At 38.1% G+C, this 20,890-nt stretch overlaps 1 pseudogene; it reads left to right on the forward strand.

The window, feature by feature from the left end:
- Positions 1-7,260: 7,260 nt before the first annotated feature.
- LOC138097723 (olfactory receptor 5D16-like) lies at positions 7,261-8,182 on the forward strand (annotated as a pseudogene).
- The last annotated feature ends 12,708 nt before the right edge of the window (positions 8,183-20,890 follow it).

A 20,890-nucleotide genomic window follows, 5' to 3' on the forward strand; every position in this document is an offset into this window, starting at 1 on the left:
TCTATTTTAATTTCGCTTAGTGTGTGTGTGTGTGTTTGTGCTCAGTCGCTCATGTATGTCCCATTCTTTGTGACCTCACGAACTGTAGCCTGCCAGGCTCCTCTGTCCATGGACATTTTCAGGTAACAATACTGCAGTGGGTTGCCATTTTCTCCTCCAGAGGATGTTCCTGACCCAGGGACTGAACTCACATCTCTTGTATTAGCAGGCAGATTCTTTACCACTGTGCCAGCTGGGAAGCTCCACTTACTGTATAAATCTCTCTGTAACTGAATATTCAAGTACTCCTCAAGTGTCTTATCTTCATCTTATGATTTTAATTATAGATACACTCCACTTTATTCTTTGTAGTATTTGTAAACCAAAAATGACAGAGTGTGGTGGTCATCTTTTAAGATTTAAGTAAAATTACATGGTTCCATATTGTACAATAAATGTCATAATTTCCTTATAATTCCTAAAGTAAGAATTGTTATATTTTCTTTGGTTGCTTTGCTTTGTTGTTCTTGTTGTTGTTATTGCTTTTGATTTTTAGGCCATGCTAACAAGGTATACAGGATCTCAGTTCCTTGACCAGGGTTGGAAAAGGTACCCCCCAGCAGTGGAAACTCAGAGTCTCCTTGGTTGATTTTAGACTTAGTAACTAAATGAAATTTTCCTGGGCAACTTGTTCCAAAAGGAATTTTAGCCATCAAAAATAAATACTCTTCAAATCTGGTGACTTTGTTGATCAGATAGAATGGAAAGAGTGATTCACAATTGTGGAAGGGGGTAAAAGAAATATATAAATCACTGGACCATGGAAATATAGATAAAGCATTCAACTTTATTTATTTTTTATACCTTGTGTCAAATAAAACGATATGATCAAAGTACACAGATCAGGAAGAAAAAGTGTATAAAGAAACATTGCTCGCTAATAATATGAAAGTAAAAGTGAAGTCTCTCAGTCATGTCTGACTCTTTGCGACCCCATGGACTGTAGCCTACCAGGCTCCTCCACCTATGGGATTTTCAAGGCCAGAATATTGGAGTGGGTTGCCATTTTCTTCTCCTGGGGACCTTCCTGACCCAGGGATCGAACCCTGGTCTTCTGCATTGTAGGCAGATGTTTTTACCATCTGAGCCACCAGCAAAGTCTATATTCTAGATAAAATAACACCAGAAAACATCCTCACATGGATTTATAGGTTATTTACTATGTTAACCTAAAAATTAGAAGCAAAGGAGAAAAACAACAGCAAGAGAAATTTAAAATGTGGAAGTATTTTAAGGTTCAATGATTTCCTTCCTTTTCTGTTCACTTTGCTTATATTTCCATTTCCAAGGGTGTTCAAGTGAGTCAGCTCTTCACATGAGGTGGCCAAAGTACTGGAGTTTCAGCTTTAGCATCATTCCTTCCAAAGAAATCCCAGGGCTGATCTCCTTCAGAATGGACTGGTTGGATCTCCTTGCAGTCCAAGGGACTCTCAAGAGTCTTCTCCAACACCACAGTTCAAAAGCATCAATTCTTCAGCGCTCAGCCTTCTTCACAGGCCAACTCTCACATCCATACATGACTACTGGAAAAACCATAGCCTTGACTCGACAGACCTTTGTTGGCAAAGTAATGTCTACGCTTTTGAATATACTATCTAGGTTGATCATAACTTTTCTTCCAAGGAGTAAGCATCTTTTAATTTCATGGCTGCAGTCACCATCTGCAGTGATTTTGGAGCCCAAAGAAATAAAGTCTGACACTGTTTCCACTGTTTCCCCATCTATTTCCCATGAAGTGATGGGACCAGATGCCAAGGTCTTCATTTTCTGAATGTTGAGCTTTAAGCCAACTTTTTCACTCTCCTCTTTCACTTTCATCAAGAGGCTTTTGCGTTCCTCTTCACTTTCTGCCATAAGGGTGGTGTCATCTGCATATCTGAAGTTCTTGACATTTCTCCCGGCAATCTTGATTCCAGCTTGTGCTTCTTCCAGCCCAGCGTTTCTCATGATGTACTCTGCATAGAAGTTAAATAAGCAGGGTGACAATATACAGCCTTGACATATTCCTTTTCCTATTTGGAACCAGTCTGTTGTTCCATGTCCAGTTCTAACTGTTCTTTCCTGACCTGCATATAGGTTTCTCAAGAGGCAGGTCAGGTGGTCTGGTATTCCCATCTCTTTCAGAATTTTCCACAGTTTATTGTGATCCACACAGTCAAAGGCTTTGGCATAGTCAGTAAAGCAGAAATAGATGTTTTTCTGGAACTCTCTTGCTTTTTCCATGATCCAGCAGATGTTGGCAATTTGATCTCTGGTTTCTCTGCCTTTTCTAAAACCAGCTTGAACATCAGGGAGTTCACAGTTCACATGTTGCTGAAGCCTGGCTTGGAGAATTTTGAGCATTACTTTATTAGCGTGTGAAATGAGTGCAATTGTGTGGTAGTTTGAGCATTCTTTGGCATTGCCTTTCTTTGGGATTGGAATGAAAACTGACCTTTTCCAGTCCTGTTGCCACTGCGGAGTTTTCCAAATTTGCTGGCATGTTGAGTGCAGCACTTTCACAGCATCATCTTTCAGGATTTGAAATAGCTCCACTGGAATTCCATCACCTCCACTAGCTTTGTTGGAAGTGATGCTTCCTAAGGCCCTCTTGACTTCATATTCCAGGATGTCTGGCTCTAGGTGAGTGATCACACCATCATGATTATCTTGGTCATGAAGATCTTTTTTGTACAGTTCTTCTGTGTATTCTTGCCACCTCTTCTTAATATCTTCTGCTTCCGTTAGGTCCATACCATTTCTGTCCTTTATCGAGCCCATCTTTGCATGAAATGTTCCCTTGGTATCTCTATAATTTTCATAATTTGGTAACATTTAATTTTATGTATCAGGCGTGCTTTTTGATATGTAGTTTACTTTTTAGTTGGTTTTTGTTTTGTCTTCAATATGCAGTCTAGATTTTTATGTACTTACATTTACCTTTAGCGATTTAAAAAATAAATACAGTGAAAACAAATCCATCTCCATTCTATATTTTATCTCACATTTGGATGATATTTGAACTGAAATTTTGGTAAATGTTAAGCTTACAGGTTTTTTGTTGTTGTTTTATACTTTGTTAAGTGAAACAGTGTTTGTAAACAAATTGTGCAGCTCTCATCCCCAAACTATATAGAAATGTTCACAACATCATTTGCTGTGAATGATTTCCTTCCTTATTGGTATGTAACATATCCAGTAACATTTATTAAATTATAATCTTAGTGTTGATACTTCTATGAGACCCTGGGTAATATCCAACAGTCCCTATTCCATCTTCTTTTCTTTTTCTTTACTAAAGAATGAAGGATGTATTTAACAATTGGCTTCCCTGGTGGCTCAGATGGTAAAGAATCTGCCTGCAATGCAGGAAGCTTGAGTAATATTATTTAACATTCAAAGTACAGTTTTCTCTGCTACACCCAGTGGTGTTATACAAGGTTAGAATATATACTATTTTCTATCAGCAACTGTCATATTAATACATGAACAGAACTATATTATTCCTCTAGCTCGATGTAATAATCCTCAGTGAGGGTGAGGAGATGACTTTTATAAACCACACAAAAAATTAAATATTACAATTAATGGGAATAAGTTGCAGAGTTCCTTGTAAATGTTTTGCCATCAGTGTTGATCGTATTCAATATTCAAACTACAAAAAGTAAATTAACTCAATTGTATGCACATTTGCCCATACCAGGTAAAATATATATATATATTTATCAGAACATTAAGGTGTACACCTGAAATATATAAAATTTTTGCTTGTCAATTGTACTTCAGTATGTTTAGAAAAAATTTAAAAGAATAACACAATATATTAAAAGTATATTTACTGATTAGTAAACACAACTTTTGCTGTCTCTTGTTACTATACAAAATGTTTTGGATTCTACCTCAGTGATCACCGAGCATGGGGAGAAGACATTGACACTTTTGATCAATTGTTGTATAAAATGTTTCTAAAGCTGCTGTTTGTTTTTCAAGAAATCAAAATTTCATCAGAAAACAGTCATTGATTCTAACTGCTTGTTCTGAGGCCTCCAAAGAACAAAGCAGGGAGTTTTCTCTAGGGTCTTGTTGACACGGGGAGTAGCAGAGACATGAGAGTCCTCTCCCCCAAACCAGCGACTCTCCAGAGGCTGGAGGGGAGGCTGCCCTTCCCACCTGCAGGTTTGTGTATAGGTTTGAGAAAATAGGATCTTCTTTACCGTGTAAGGTGATCTAGAAGATATCTTAGGCTTGTCAGTTCTTTATGAGAAAAATTATTTTAGGGAAAGTTAAAGCCACTGCAAATGTTACATTTTTAGAACAGGAAGGCCATACTTTCTAGAGAGCTCTATAGAGCGGCCTTGGTGCAACTGAGCTTCTTCATAGCCTCAGGGGCAAGTGTTTTCTGGGAGGGGAGGGACAGAGGGGCCTGAGTGTTTTCAGGTATGTGGCTCTGTGCTTCTGTGACTTTTCAGACAATAGGGAGGTATTTACATGGCAACCCACTCCAGTATTCTTGCCTGGAGAATCCCATGGACGGAGGAGCCTGGTGGGCTACAGTCCATGGGGTCTCAAAGAGTTGGACACGACTGAGCGACTTAACTTTCACTTTCACTTTACATAAAACTGAACTGAAAGAATGAAATTAATCTTCTGGAGAAATAGAATCAATAGGACTAGCTCTAAATGAGATTTTAGAGCAGGGGGAAAAATATGTCTGCTCATAAAAGCAAAATGAAAAAAAATTCGGAAGAAATCATAAGAAAGAAGATTTTAGACCATTCTTCCCAGATCCAAAGATAAGCTAAATTGTTTAACCCATATGATAACATCATTTGGGAGATAAGAAATAGTTTTAAGTTAGACAGAAGAAAAATGAAAATCTACCAGGATAAAAGAAACAAGACAGTAGTTCTCAATTACAGGCAATTATGCACCTTCTCTCCCTCCCAAATGTACACGAGACAATACCTGGAGACCTTTTTCATTGCCACAATGGAGAGACCACGGGGAGGGTGATACTGTCATAGAGGCCAGAGATGCTGCTATATATGATACCTTGAACAGTGTAGGTACTCATAAAAAAGTATTAATCAGCACAAAATATCAATAGTGCTGAGTTTGAGAAACTCTGAGAAAGGTTACTAGTAAAGAATTTCATAATAGTGAGAATTGATTTGGAAAGACCGCCTTCTGACTGATCCTTAAATCCTTGAATATCTGAACATACAGGACCTTCAAGAGTCCTGCTACGTGGGACCTCTAACCTTTAATGCTGAAACATCTAGAGCCAGTTGGTTCTAGGGATGTGGAAACAGAGATGACCTTACCAGATATATTAGTGTGAGCAAGAAGTCTTCATTATTTGACGGAGGGAATTTCTGGCAGGCAAGACCCTATTGTTCTAAAACAAGGAAGTTCCAAGTGGAATGTACTGCTCACTATAACATTCTAAATTCTTCTAGATACAAGGTTGACAGATTTAGCAAGCAAAACTACAGAAAGGTAAATTTAATTTGAACTTCTGCTAAACAATGAATGTTTAGTATGAAAACCTCCATAGAATACTTGGGATGCATTTATAGCAGTACTCTTGCCTGGAAAATCCCATGGACAGAGGAGCCTGGTGGGCTGCAGTCCATGGGGTCACTGAGGGTCGGACATGACCAAGCAACTTCACTTTGACTTTTCACTTTCATGCACTGGAGAAGGAAATGGCAACCCACTCCAGTGTTCTTGCCTGGAGAATCCCAGGGACAGCGGAGCCTGGTGGGCTGCCGTCTATGGGGTCGCACAGAGTCGAACACAACTGAAGCGACTTAGCAGAAGCAGCAGCAGAGATTTAAATGTAACTGGGCTTCCTATCTGTGTGTCAGTTTAAGAAATCTCATCATTTTTTTTTTCTATATTAAGAGCTCCTTTATTTTAAGTGTCATCAGAGTGTGGAGAATCTCAATTTTCATCCATGCTTCTGACAATTTGAGTATTCTAGGTGCCTAAGGAAGAGAGAATCATCTAGACAAGTGTCAATATTTAGGACTTTTAATCATATTTATTTCTAAAAAGAGCTTTCCCTAACATCCATTCTTTATGTTCCATCTTTACACAGATCAGAAGATCTCTGCAGCCCACACATAAATATTGGACTAACTTTTATAGCTTTATAGCATGGAATTTGTCTTTAAAGTGGCCAAAAACACTAGCAAAATGAGGGGTGAAATGTGATCTTTACAAAGTAGAAATGCTCACATCTCAATCTGTAATGTGAATCACAGCCTGGTGTAGAGATGGGTATGTCACTGGGAATTAAGGAATACAGGCTCTAGCTGTAGTTGAGCATCAATGCCTATATGTCACTAGGCAAGTCATAGCTTCTTCAAGTTTCTGTTGCTCACATGTAAAGAAAAGCCACTCAATAGGTATTGTTTCACAAAAGCTGTAAATCATTATTTAATTTGCTAGCTGACCTTTTCAGTCAAAAAAAGAGGGATGATAATTAAAGTGCTAATCAGATATTTAAAATATGAGCATAAGTAAGTAAGGTTTCCTGGTGGCTTCATTAAAGGATCCACCTGCCAATGCAGAAGACGTGGGTTTGATCCCTGGGTGAGGAAGATCCCCTGAAAAAGGAAATGGCAACCCACTCTAGTGTTCTTGCCTGGAAATTCCATGGATATAGGAATCTGGTGGGCTGCAGTCCATGGGGTCACAGAGTCAGACATGACTTACCAATTAAACAACAATAAGTAAGTTGTTATTACTTACCACACAGACTAATCTTTGTTTACATCACAAATATGCACATATTTTATGTAAAACATTTCTGATTATAGAAGTTATTTCAAGTCTTTTCATTTTTTATTAATGACTGTATCAGCTAAAATTATTTCATTTTGCAGAATTCATGGAGTTCATATTTGAATGTCTCACATGAGGATTTGATTACATGTTACAAACAAAATTGCTTGATTTATAATTATAACACTTGTATGTCATTAAAATTATATTTCCAAACTTGAACAGAATTGTTTTAAATTCTTGAGGAAAAAATTAACGAGTAGTTCTTTTCTGAAGCTGTAGCTATTTTTGCCTTGGATGATGAACCCCTATCAGGATTATAACACAGATTCATTTTGGCTCATTTCATATCCCCTCTGCACAGGGCACAGGTAAGCATGATTTGTGTGTCAGTCACTCTCCTAATATATTATTTCCAAGACAGATGTTCAGATCTGTCCATCAGGAAGCATGTCTCTGACCAAGAGAAATATAACCATTGGGGTCACATTCACCCTCTTGGGTTTCTCAGACTACCCAGAACTGCAAGCTTCCCTCTTCTTGGCATTTCTGGCCATCTACAGCTTCAGCATAGCAAGGAACCTTGGGATGATGGTCATCATCAAAGTTAACCCCAAACTGCACACCCCCATGTACTTTTTTCTCAGCCACCTCTCATTTGTGGATTTCTGCTATTCTTCCATCATTGCTCCCAAGACGCTGGTGAACCTACTTGCAGAAGGCAGAGCATTTCATTTTGGGGATGTATGGTGCAGTTCTTTCTCATTTGCACCTTTGTGGTGACTGAATTAATCCTGTTTGCTGTGATGGCCTATGACCACTTCGTGGCTATTCGCAACCCTCTGCTCTACACAGTCGTCATGTCCCAGAGGCTCTGTGCCATGTTAGTGGTCATGTCATCTGTTGCTCCTTGACTCAAGTGTTCTGTCAAATTATCTTTTCACGGTTTCAACACAATCAGTCACGTCTTCTGTGAGCTTTCTTCTTTGATTTCCCTCTCTTATTCTGACTCTTATCTCGGCCAGCTGCTTCTTTTCACTGTCGCCACCTTTAATGAGGTGATGACATTGCTCGTCATTCTCACATCTTGCATGCTCATTGTCACCACCTTGAAGATGCAATCAGCTGGTGGTCACTGCAAAGCCTTCTCCACCTGTGCCTCCCACCTGACAGCCATCAGCATCTTCCTGGAACCATCCTCTTCCTCTACTCCATGCCCAACTCCACACCCTCCAGGCACACAGTCAAAGTGGCCTCTGTGTTTTACACGGTGGTCATCCCCGTGTTGAATCCCCTGATCTACAGTCTGAGAAATAAGGAAGTCAAGGACACAGTCAGCAAACTAATGAAAACAGAATTGTTTTCACTTTGAAGGCATGTAACTGCTAAATATTTACTTTGGTTATTAAAGAACATTTTTCTGATTTTGAATGGATTCTGTGTCAAAAATTCACTTAAAAATCACTTTAGATTTGAAAAACAGCAATGGAAAAAATATGAGTTTTAGATCAGGAGACTATACCTGGTTCTGACTAAATAAGTCAGAGAAGATGAATTGACCTCACTCAGTCATTATCTACAAAACCAGTTTAATATGATTTTGTTCATAAAGTGGTATATAGAACAAAAGAATATAGATAATACATCAAACATATTGTATATGTGCAGTAAACTCTAGTTCTGTTATTCCTTTTTTCCTAATGACTAACAAGTAGTCTTAAATAAATGACCAAATTTACACTTTAAATTTGGCGAATAGATGACAGGGAAAGATATAGTTTTACTTTCAGGAACCTCCCAAGCCAGTGGTCATGCATCTTTTACTTGGCCTTGAAGGATAGACAGATTTTTAAAGAGAAACAAAAGAGGATGACATAAGTTTTACTTGGAAGTGAGAGTTGGACATTGAAGAAGCCTGAGCGCCAAAGAACTGATGCTTTTGAACTGTGGTGTTGGAGAAGACTCTTGAGAGTCCGTTGGGCTGCAACTGAGATCCGACCAGTCCATTCTAAAGGAGATCAGTCCTGGGTGTTCGTTGGAGGGACTGGTGCTGAAGCTGAAACTCCAATTGTTTGGCCACCTCATGCAAAGAGTTGACTCATTGGAAAGGAACCTGATGCTGGGAGGGATTGGGGGCAGGAGTAGAAGGGGATGACAGAGGATGAGATGGCTGGATGGCATCATCAACTCGATGGACATGAGTTTGAGTAAACTCTGGGTGTTGGTGATGGACAGGGAGGCCTGGCGTGCTGTGATTCATGGGGTCACAAAGAGTTGGACTGAGCGACTGAACTGAAACTGAAAGAACATAATGGTGAAGATTCGATGGTTCAAACATATTTTAAGCTATTATTTTATCTCATATGCCTACAAGGTATCTTGCTAGGTGCTTGAAGAAATGCAATTTTGCATACATTGTAGCTACAATTTTAACTTGTTTTGGAAGAAAGTTTCAGTATAGAGAATGAAAGAATTTACAAGAGGCTTAAGAAAATTAGCTTGCTTCTTGAAATACTGAGAACAAAAACAAAGATACTTTATACGTGTTGTATGTTTTGTGTTGCGTGTCTATCACTTATCAGTCATTATACATATATTATTACTTCACATGGTAGTTTGATCAAGCCTGTATCTTGTTCTCCTTAACAGTACTCTCTAGAAAGTCTCCATAAAACAATTGAGTAGATTTGCTGTAAAAATTGGGAGCTAATAGCTTTCCTGGGATTTGAACATTGCTTTAAAATAGCTCTAATTTTTTAAGATTTGAATTTATTTATTTTAATTAGAGGCTAATTAATTTACAATATCATATTGGTTTTGCCATACATCAACATGAATCCGCCATGGGCTCACACATGTTCCCCATCCTGAACCCCTCTCCCACCTCCCTACCCATACCACCCCTCTGAGTTATCCCAGTGCACTAGCCCCAAGCATCCTGTATCCTGCATTGAACCTGGACTGGCAACTCGTTTCTTCTATGATATTATACATGCTTCAATGCCATTTTCCCAAATCATCCCACCCTCTCCCTCTCCCACAGAGTCCAAAAGACTGTTCTATACATCTGTGTCTCTTGCTGTCTCACATACAGGGTTATCATTACCATCTTTCTAAATTCCATATATATGTGTTAGTATACTGTACTGGTGTTTTTCTTTCTGGTTTACTTCACTCTGTATAATAGGCTCCAGTTTCATCTACCTCATTAGAACTGACTCAAATGCATTCCTTTTAATGGCTGAGTAATACTCCATTGTGCATACGTACCACAGCTTTCTTTCTTTTTTTTTTTAATTTTTATTTATTTATTTTTTTTTTTTTTCCCACAGCTTTCTTATCCATTCGTCTGCTAATGGACATCTAGGTTGCTTCCATGTCCTGGCTATTATAAACAGTGCTGCGATGAACATTGGAGTACACATGTCTCTTTCAATTCTGGTTTCCTCGGTGTGTATGTCCAGCAGTGGGATTGCTGGGTCATAAGGCAGTTCTATTTCCAATGTTTAAAGGAATCTCCACACTGTTCTCCATAGTGGCTGTACTAGTTTGCATTCCCACCAACAGTGTAAGAGGGTTCCCTTTTCTCCACACCCTCTCCAGCATTTATTGCTTGTAGACTTTTGAATCACAGCCATTCTGACTGGTGTGAAATGGTACCTTATTGTGGTTTTGATTTGCATTTCTCTGATAATGAGTGATGTTGAGCATCTTTTCATGTGTTTGTTAGTCATCTGTATGTCTTCTTTGGAGAGATGTCTGTTTAGTTTTTTGGCCCATTTTTTGATTGGGTCATTTATTTTTCTGGAATTGAGCTGCAGGAGTTTCTTGTATATTTTTGAGAATAGTTGTTTGTCAGTTGCTTCGTTTGATATTATTTTCTCCCATTCTGAAGGCTGTCTTTTCACCTTGCTTATATTTTCCTTTGTTGTGCAGAAGCTTTTAATTTTTTTAAGTATAATCTAAACATAAAAATAATCTAATCTATATGGTTTTGTATATCAGGAAGGATTACAGTTTCCTCTAAGCAATGTAATATTTAGGGGCTTCCCTGATAGCTCAGTTGGTAAAGAATCCACCTGCAAAGAAGGAAATCCAGGTTCGATTCCTGGGTCAGGAATATCGCTGGAGAAAAGAAAGGCTACCCACTCCAGTATTTTGGCCTGGAACATTCCATGAACTGTGGCATGGGGTCGCAAAGAGTTGAACATGACTGAGCAACTTTCACTGTCACCCTCATAGGCACATATATCTAATTTGAAATTAACAATCATATTTATATTTTCTTTCATCTATTGCCTCATCAGTTTTGCTAGAATTACTTACATATCTGTTTTCTGTTCTATAATCTTTGTGTCTGAATGAAATTCCAAATTTTTTGAGAAAAATATTAAGAGAAATAATTCTATTTTCATGAGGATTAAGTAAAAACTTGAAAACAGTTCAATGAGGTAATTTCAAATGCTTATATGATTTCAAATTTACAAGGATGAATTATGTAAATCACTTTTTTTTGGTTAACATTTTGATATGTAGTGATAACCAACATTATTTTTCATATTCATAAATAAAATATATTCTTCCACAAATCATTGCTTACTTGATATTTACATTAACTAGAATATCAGTGGAAAGTAGCAGAAATGTTGTATTAACCTTAACTCAAATCAATAATAAATAATCCATTTTCAGGCCATAAATTTTCATGTTTCTTCTCTATCTTGATAAAGGATGATTAATTTTTTTATTAATTCACAGACACAATTCCTTTATTCTTTTTCTGAAAAATTGGAAATACATATTACTTAAGTCCTCTGATTGTGATTTAAAAATTAGTGTGTGGCATAATCAAGAGGATTATTTAATATGGCAACACTACAGGCATTGATGCTCTTCAATAAATACTGATGTAAAATTCCATACTCTTCTATTATTTACTTTTAGATTTCAATTCATTATTGGTAACTCCTATAGCTGCTGTAGAGTATAATTTACATTGATGTTACTCATTTTTTAAACTCATGTGCCTCTAGAATGAGTGACATAAACTGCTTTCTAAAGAAATCTCCATTATGATAATGCATTGTTAAATATACAATGGCAAAAAGCATCTCATGCATGAATATATTGATATAAAACAAAGTAGAAAGTAGACTTTAGAACAAGAAATATTACTAAGAATAAAGAGGACATAAAATGATGAAGCTATGGGTTTATCATGGATTCAGTTCAGTTCAGTTCAGTTCAGTCACCCAGTCATGTCCGACTCTTTGCGACCCCATGAATCACAGCACACCAGGCCTCCCTGTCCATCACCAACTCCCGGAGTTCACTCAGACTCATGTTCATCGAGTCCGTGATGCCATCCAGCCATCTCATCCTCTGTCGTCCCCTTCTCCTCCTGCCCACAATCCCTCCCAACATCAGAGTCTTTTCCAATGAGTCAACACTTCACATGAGGTGGCCAAAGTACTGGAGCTTCAGCTTTAGCATCATTCCTTCCAAAGAAATCCCAGGGCTGATCTCCTTCAGAATGGACTGGTTGGATCTCCTTACAGTCCAAGGGACTCTCAAGAGTCTTCTCCAACACCACAGTTCAAAAGCATCAGTTCTTTGGCGCTCAGCCTTCTTCACAGTCCAACTCTAACATCCATACATGACTACTGGAAAAACCATAGCCTTGACTAGACGGACCTTAGTCGGCAAAGTAATGTCTCTGCTTTTGAATATGCTATCTAGGTTGCTCATAACTTTTCTTCCCAGGAGTAAGCGTCTTTTAATTTCATGGCTGCAGTCACCATCTGCAGTGATTTTGGAGCCCAAAGAAATAAAGTCTGACACTGTTCCCACTGTTTCCCCATCCATTTCCCATGAAGTGATGGGACCAGATGCCATGATCATAGTTTTCTGAATGTTGAGCTTTAAGCCAACTTTTTCACTCTCCTCTTTCACTTTCATCAAGTGTGATGATGTGATGGTGTGATCACACATCTAGAGCCAGACATCCTGGATTCTGAAGTCAAGTGGGCCTTAAAAAACATCATTATGAACAAAACTAGTGGAGGTGATGGAATTCCAGTTGAGCTATTTCAAATCCTGAAAGATGATGCTGTGAAAGTGCTGCACTCATTATGCCAGCAAACTTGGAAAACTCAGCAGTGGCCACAAGACTGGAAAAGGTCTGTTTTCATTCCAATCCCAAAGAAAGGCAATGCCAAGGAATGTAGAGTACATCATGAGAAAGGCTGGACTGGAAGAAACACAAGCTGGAATCAAGATTGTCGGGAGAAATACCAATAACCTCAGATATCATGGATTAGCTTCTTATTATTAGTGCAAAACTTAAAGAAGGAAACTTCCCAAATTGATTTTTCTGTTTTAACTCTGAAGTAGGCAAACCACTCAATTTTTGTTGCTACTGTTGCTACAATTTTTTTGTTTTGTTTTGCTTTGATTTGTTGTTTGGTCAGGCAATAAAAAAGAGTATGACTTCAAGAAACCGATATGTTTTCAATTTAAAGAATAGGAGAATTTTCAATTTTAAGGAAATTAGTTCAAGGTATGGAGAAATGCATTTCCCAGGTGGCACTAGTGGTAAAGACCCCACCCGCCAGTGCAAGACAAGTAAGAGACTTGGGTTCAATCGCAGGGTCTGGAAGATCCCCTGGAGGAGGGCATGGCAACCCTCTCCAGTATTCTTGCCTGGAGAATCCCATGGACAGAGGAGCCTGATGGGCCACAGTCCATGGGGTCTCAAAGAGTCGGATATGACTGAGTGACTTGGCATGCTTGCATGGAGAATATACCAGGTATACTGGATACAAAGATTTTCAGTACTTGAGCCAATCTCATTACTGTATATATGAAAGCATGTATAATTCTCCTCTGCTAGGAAGGAGGGCAGAAAATAAAATTGCTCGATTTTCATTTGTTTGGTTTTTTTTCTCAGGAAAATGTCCGAATGGTAGATCCTACTCATATAGAAACTGCACTGTAGTACTTGAGAGACGTTGGGGAAGTTCTTACTTGCCTTTCTTAATATGGATAAAGGAATTATCTGTTTAGGGTTGTAGCCAAATGAGAGTGATAACATATGACATCTTTGTGCACTCACACCTCTACATCTGCATCTTCACTTACATCTGCATATATGCACCACACGTGCAATTTGATATCTTTATTTTTTAAATTAACCACATTTTTAAAGATGCAAAACCATAATTTTAAATAACATGATAATTTTCTACCCAAGATATGATGCCCCATAGTTTTTTTTCTAAGTTCTACTTTTTAACTGTTAACTTTCCCTATAGTTAGAATTCTAAACAATGTTACGTTGTAGCTTTGGAGATAGTTTTTTCTGTTTTATCAAAATGTAATTAAATTATTTCTTTTAATAACTAACAAAGAATAAGTCCACCTGCAATGTGGGAGACCTGAGTTCGATCCCTGGGTTGGGAAGATCTCCTGGAGAAAGGAATGGCTACCCATATTCTTGCCTGGAGAATTCCATGTAAAAAGGAGCTTGGCAGGCGACAGCCCATGGGGTCACGAAGAGTTGGACATGATGAGGAGACCCACTTTCACTGTCATGAAAAAAAATCTCATTAAAAAATCATATAGCTTTTATGGTTTTCAAAGCTAAGACTTGGGAAATATGTTACCAGTGGCTTCCCAGAAAAATGCATACCAGAGTTACATCTTTCTCAGTCCTTATTGACACTGACCACTACTATTGTAATTAATTAAATCATTTTGTTAATTTGATAGGTTAAAATGATGATGATCTTCAGCATATATTGAAATTCTCTTTTGTATATTCTGCACAATTCCAAATGTAACTGTCGTTATGAGCCACTAATTTCAAAGAGATGGGTCATACACCCCAACAAGGGAACTGTACAAATCTTCACCTACTGCAAATTTGTGTGACTAATAACTGAATAAAACAATTAGCTTGGATTATATAAGATCATAAAAGCTACTTTGGCAGACTTATGACATTTCCCAAAGAAAGAATTGATCTCCATCAGGCTCTAAATTAGATCACTGATTATGTTTCAAGGTCCAACAAAATATCTAATTGAATTCATCAGCTCAATTTATTTTGATAAATTAAAGTTTGGAATTACATTGATTTCTGCTCATACTTGAATTTTAATCTTTTAGTCAGTGGGATCCACTGGGACATTGAACATTTTGAATGATTTGATGATTGCGTTTTAAAGAGTGTTCAATAGAAACAAAAAATAAAGACAAAAAAAGAGACAGTGTTTAATGCCTATAATTTTCTGAAGTTAATATAAACATGTTTTTTCCCTTATTCTTTTTTTTTTTTTCTCAGAAGAAATACAAAATTTGTCATTTGGTTTCCCAGACCTGACATATGGTAGAAAGCACTCCTGTGGGAGAGGCCATTGTCACTGAATCATCAGAAGCTCCTGAACTCAGAGTCTTTCTCTTCCTGCTCTTCCTCCTCAAAGATGCTGTCACAGCTTTTGCCTGAGCATCACTGCACCAATTTAAGACTATACCAACATAAATCACAGCAGGATCCTCTATGACCCACCTCCCAGAATATTGGAAATAAAAGCAAAAATAAACAAATGGGATCTAGTTAAAATTAAAAGCTTCTGCACAACAAAGGAAACTATAAGCAAGGTGAAATGACGGCCTTTGGAATGGGAGAAAATAATAGCAAATGAAGCAACTGACAAACAACTAATCTCAAAAATATACAAGAAACTCCTGCAGCTCAATTCCAGAAAAATAAATGACCCAATCAAAAAATGGGCCAAAGAACTAAACAGACATCTCTCCAAAGACGACATACAGATGGGTAACAAACACATGAAAAGATGCTCAACATCACTCATTATCAGAGAAATGCAAATCAAGACCACAGTGAGGTACCATTTTACACCGGCTGCAATCCGAGTCTACAAGCAATAAATGCTGGAGAGGGTGTGGAGTAAAGGGAACCCTCTTACACTGTTGGTGGGAATGCAAACTAGTACAGCCACTATGGAGAAAGAACAGTGTGGAGATTCCTTTAAAAACTGGAAATAGAACTGCCTTCTGACCCAGCAATCCCACTGCTGGGCATACACACCGAGGAAACCAGAATTGAAAGAGACACGTGTACCCCAATGTTCATCACAGCACTGTTGATAATAGCCAGTACATGGAAGCAACCTAGATGTCCATCAGCAGGTGAATGGATAAGAAAGCTGTGGTACATATACACAATGGAGTATTAGCCATTAAAAAGAATACATTTGAATCAGTTCTAATGAGGTGGATGAAACTGGAGCCTATTATACAGAGTGAAGTAAGCCAGAAAGAAAAACACCAATAGAGTATACTAATGCATATATATGGAATTTAGAAAGATGTTAATGATAACCCTGTATGCGAGACAGCAAAAGAGACACAGATGTATTGAACAGTCTTTTGGACTCTGGGAGAGGGCGAGGGTGGGATGATTTGGGAGAATGGCATTGAAACATGTATACTATCATGTAAGAAATGAATCGTCAGTCTAGGTTCGATACAGGATACAGGGTTTTTGGGGCTAGTGCACTGGGATGACCCAGAGAGATGATATGGGGAGGGAGGTGGGAGGGAGGTTCAGGATTGGGAACTCAGGTACACCCGTGGCAGATTCAAGTCAAGGTATGGCAAAACCAATACAGTATTGTAAAGTAAAATAAAGTAAAATTTTTAAAAAAATTTTTAACTTAAAAAAAACAAGAATTGATATTAGCATTAAAAAAAAAAGACTATACCAGTATATTCCACCATCCTAATATAGCCTGTTAATTGTTTGATAAATTGCTTTGAGCAGGTTAAAGAAAATTAGATAACAAATATATAATACAATTTTACATATAACAACATGCCATTTTGTGAGCCACAATATAATAATATATTTCCCTGAGACATTCTTAACATGTAGAAAAACATGACATCACTTAATCTTGTGTTTAAACAATTTCTCAGTAGAACTGTAATTACACAGGTAAATATTCCCGCTGGGAATGGGGTATCAGTGTGTGTTCCTGGGATCTGACGTGAAATCAGAAAACTAGTCTCAAAAGCCTCAGAGAAATATAAAAGGTCTTGAATTATCCCAGGGAGCAGCAGTCTTCCTGAGGGAAGCACAAATTTCTTCTATGAACACAGAAGGCCATTCAAATCAGATTATTAAAAAAATACTGCAGTAGGTCAATTTTTCTCTTTAAGTATCAAAATTGACTTTTCCTGTGAAAAACGAACCATTGCTGACACAGTAAGAGAGAAGATGAATGAAAAAAATAGTGATCTGGTAAGTATTCTTACCTTAATCCCAGGGTATTATAACTTGATGGGATTTTAAGTTCTTTTAAGTTCATAGTCACTTATTCTACATGTAGAAACTGATAGTTTGAGAATAAATATTCCCAGAGTAACACAAGTTTTAAATGTTCAAGATACGTCTAACAAAAACAATAGCAACAAAAAAGCCTAAACATTTGACACATGATATTAAAACAATTCTCACTATATTGGACTCTGATTAAGAATCTAAATGTTAACATGGTTCTAATCACCTATTATTTCTTTTTAAAGCATGTATATATCCATTAAGGCTGACTCAATCTGTTTATTATATTATCCATCTTCTCTTACAATATTGCATTGATGCCATTAATTATCAGCGCTCAAGTAACAGTACTGGAAGAAGCACAAGCTGGAATCAAGATTGCTGGGAGAAAGATCAATAAGCTCAGATATGCAGATGACACCACCCTTATGGCAGAAAGTGAAGAAGAACTAAAAGGCTTCTTGATGAAAGTGAAAGTAAAGAATGAAAAAGTTGGCTTAAAGCTCAACATTCAGAAAACAAATTTCACACCAGTCAGAATGGCTACGATTCAAAAGTCTACAAGCAATAAATGCTGGAGAGGGTGTGGAGAAAAGGGAACCCTCTTACACTGTTGGTGGGAATGCAAACTAGTACAGCCACTATGGAGAACAGTGTGGAGGTTCCTTAAAAAACTGGAAATAGAACTGCCATATGACCCAGCAATCCCACTGCTTGGCATACACACTGAGGAAACCAGAATTGAAAGAGACACGTGTACCCCAGTGTTCATCGCAGCACTGTTTATAATAGCCAGGACATGGAAGCAACCTAGATGTCCATCAGCAGATGAATGGATAAGAAAGCTGTGGTATATATACACAATGGAGTATTACTCAGCCATTAAAAAGAATACATTTGAATCAGTTCTAATGAGGTGGATGAAACTGGAGCCTATTATACATAGTGAAGTAAGCCAGAAAGAAAAACACCAATACAGTATACTAACACATATACACAGAATTTAGAAAGATGTTAATGATAACCCTGTATGCGAGACAGCAAAAGAGACATAGATATATAGAACAGTCTTTTGGACTCTGTGGGAGAGGGAGAGGGTGGGATGATTTGGGAGAATGGCATTGAAACGTGTATACTATCATGTAAGAAACGAATCACTAGTCTAGATTCGATACAGGATACAGGATTCGTGGGGCTGGTGCACTGGGATGACCCAGAGAGATGATATGGGGAGGGAGGTGGGAGGGGGGTTCAGGATTGGGAACTCAGGTACACCCGTGGCAGATTCATGTCAATGTATGGCAGAACCAATACAGCATTGTAAAGTAAAAAAATAAAATTTAAAAAAAAGAAAACAAAACGAAGATCATGGCATCCAGTCCCATCATTCATGGGAAATAGATGAGGAAACAGTGGAAACAGTGTCAGACTTTATTTTTTGGGGGCTCCAAAATCACTGCAGATGGTGACTGCAGCCATGAAATTAAAAGACACTTGGAAGAAAAGTTATGACCAACATAGATAGCATATTAAAAAGCAGAGACATTACTTTGCCAATTAAGGTCTGTCTAGTCAAGGCTATGGTTTTTCCAGTAGTCATGTATGGATGTGAGAGTTAGACTGGAAGAAAGCTGAGCGCTGAAGAATTGATGCTTTTGAACTGTGGTGTTGGAGAAAACTCCTGAGAGTCCCTTGGACTGCAAGGAGATCCAACCAGTCCATTCTGAAGGAGATCAGCCCTGGGATTTCTTTGGAAGGAATGATGCTAAAGCTGAAGCTCCAGTACTTTGGCCACCTCATGTGAAGAGTTGACTCATTGGAAAAGACTCTGATGCTGGGAGGGATTGGGGGCAGGAGTAGAAGGGGACGACCGAGGATGAGATGGCTGGATGGCATCACTGACTCGATGGACGTGAGTCTGAGTGAACTTCAGGAGTTGGTGATGGACAGGGAGGCCTGGTGTGCTGCTATTCATCGGGTCACAAAGAGTCGAACACGACTGAGCAACTGAACTGAACAGTACTGGGGTGGAGTTAGAAGAATGTTTTTAAGGGAGTAGAAAAAAATTAAGTAGTGACTAGTATCAATAAAGAGAAATTCCTGCAGGAATAGATGATTTTGCTAAACTCTTCCAAAAATCCTGTTTTCATGCTCACCTGCCAAGTACATAGAAAGATAGTAGTTGTCTCCTAAATGGAGTCTGTTTTTTTGTTTCCTGTTTTCTCTTCCCTTTCCATTTGTTCTATTTAGCTTTTATATTTCTTTTTTGAAACTTGAAATTTTCTTTCAGACTTGGTGTGTAATAAATTTGAAATATTATTACACTTATTGTTCTCTATATAAATTGTTCTCTTCAGGTCCTGTACATCTGTGAATAGAAATATGAGGTTTGGTAGAAAAACAATCTCAGCAAAGAAGTGTTTGTTTCTCATGGTCAAGGCCTCAAGCTTATTTAAACATTGTCCCTAAAGTTGAGTCTCTCTATTTGATGTCTCTGCCTACAATGCAGGAGACCCTGGGTTGATCCCTGGTTCGGGAAGATACCCTGGAGAAGGAAATGGCAACCCGCTCCAATACTTTTGCCTGGAGAATCCTATGGATGGAGGAGCCTGGTAGGCTACAGTCCATAGGGTCTCAAAGAGTCAGACATGACTTCACTTTCACTTTCACCTTTGAATAGTCATTTTTCATTATTACAAAAGAAAGAATAGCTCAGAAAAGATATAATTGCATCTTTTTCTTGCCTTCAGAGAGTGGCAATTGCTCCACTCCTTGGTCAATAGACAGTCTTGTCTCTGTTTGCAGAACAAATCAGATGGGCTATCATTCAAGGAGAGTTAATATTTTCTAAGAAGGAAGCCATCTGTATTTCATAAAAGGATAATTCCAATGAATTAACTAGTAGATCAGTGATGCTTTCCTTCTTTGCTTAACCCTTTGCTTACAGGAAAAAGGAATCCTGGTTGATAATAAAATAATAAGTATTAATTTCTCAAGAAGTTCAAACTTGTCTCAATAGCTTAATAATATTAGCTTCCAAGGTGGTGCAGTGGTAAAGCATACGCCTGTCAATGCAGGGGGAAGAAGAAGTTTGAGTTTGATCCCTGGGTTGGGAAGATCCCCTGGAGGAGGAAATGGCAAGCCACTCCAGCATTATTGCCTGGAAAATTCCATGGACAGAGAAGCTTCACAGGCTACAATCCATGGAGTTGCAAAGAGTTAGACACAGTAAGCACATACACATCACACACTGAATATTCGCTGTGTGAAAAATACTGTTGAAAATACACATATTAGTTCATTTAATCCTCATCATTACCCTGTAGACAAGAGTCACTATAATATGTAATTTACATATCAGAAAACGAAATCATATAGTTGTTGAAATTTTGCTGAAGTCATATAAATATGAAGTGGACGAGCCAGGCACACTGGATTTATCGTCCATGCTTTCAACCACCACAGCACATCTTCTCTGATACTGTGTCAAAAGATGTAAACCTGTTGGAGCACAAACTCTAAATCAAGATTTATGCTAGCTTTAAGCTAATATCCCTATATCCAATTCAGCACACTGAGTTTTGGGGAATAACTGTCTTGGTTATGCTAATCTTTTAAGTACCACTGTCTCTAACATTTCCATTTCTGGGGAGGTAGTATTTATTGAAGAGTACCCAGTGATCCAGAATGTCCAAACTCTGGCCCTGACTCTTT

This window comes from Capricornis sumatraensis, chromosome 21 (genome assembly GCF_032405125.1).
Source record: "Capricornis sumatraensis isolate serow.1 chromosome 21, serow.2, whole genome shotgun sequence".
NCBI classification, from domain to species: Eukaryota; Metazoa; Chordata; class Mammalia; order Artiodactyla; family Bovidae; genus Capricornis; species Capricornis sumatraensis.